The sequence below is a fragment of the Citrus clementina genome, unplaced genomic scaffold (assembly GCF_000493195.1).
Source record: "Citrus clementina cultivar Clemenules unplaced genomic scaffold, Citrus_clementina_v1.0 scaffold_7, whole genome shotgun sequence".
Taxonomy (NCBI): Eukaryota; Viridiplantae; Streptophyta; class Magnoliopsida; order Sapindales; family Rutaceae; genus Citrus; species Citrus x clementina.
The window spans coordinates 16,304,108-16,305,380 of record NW_006262075.1 but is presented as its reverse complement, the minus strand read 5'-3'; positions in this window follow the sequence as shown (position 1 = coordinate 16,305,380).

Here is a 1,273-nt window from a genome sequence, read left to right as displayed (position 1 = left end):
CTTTCTCGGAGAATGAATCCGCCTCGTGAGCCGACTTTCATTAAGACATATAAATTGATACCCACACACACACACATTGAGTACTTCTATCTACCTCTATTTATTAATAGAAGGGAAATTAAAATCATAATTACCCTAATATATTATGAATTGATATGTCACATATAAATATCAATGAAAATTAATTTTTAGATTAATGTTGTAAACCATTTATAGGCATTTAATTAATCTAAGGTCAAATGAAATATATCACATGACATTTCATGCAGTAGTCCAATTTTTAACACTTGCATATAGTTTTGTAAGCTAATAAGCCAATGAAATATACCACATGAGAAATTGATGGGCTATTATTTATATGTCACTATTGGACAAATATGGATCTTCCAATTCTCTTCCATGGCCATAAATTAGAATAAAAAAATCACATAGTAGAGACTACATCCATTTGCATGCTCTCAAAATAGATTTTGAATTAGTTTTGCATTCTTTCAAAATAAATTTTGAAATTAGTTTGGTTACATGATAATCAAATTATCGTATAACATTAATGATACAATTTGAGCACTATTTTAGCAATTGTGAGTTTTACATTAAATCTTCAAATTAATTATACATTGTCATTCTTTCTTGTTTTACTTGAAATTTCTATTTAATAAAATTACGAAAAGTTGATAATGAATGGTTTAGGATACATAGGTAAGATAAACTTTAAAAGTCTAATGAAACATTTCTATGAATGTGGGTTTCATATGCATGTTCATATATTTAATTGAAATCATATATTTTATTGAATTTTGTGTTATTAAACGAAATATGTTATTCAAGGAAAAATGTGAGAATATTTAAAACTGTAAGGGTTGTCATTGAAATTTCGCATACTTCTACCAACTCCATGATCCAACAGTTCACCTTGTAACCGGTTATGTTATTTTTTTATTAATAAATATAATGTACAATGTTGATTAAATCTAATGGTTAATATTGCTTACACTATTAATGCTGTAAAAAAATTACGACATCATAGAGGGACCCTTGTTATTATCATTATGGGTCCAGTTGTGTTGACAATTTATTACTGGCCGTGATTGACGGGTAGGTTTTACGGCCATATTGCAAATGAGTAGGTTTTATGGCTATATTGTAAATGAGACAGAGAAATCAGTCTTAATCAAGATTGCATAATTAGGGCCGGATTGCGATTGAAATTCAATAAACTGCTTATTTCATAATTTTTTATAAAAATAATATTTCGTAAATTTTGTAAAAATAT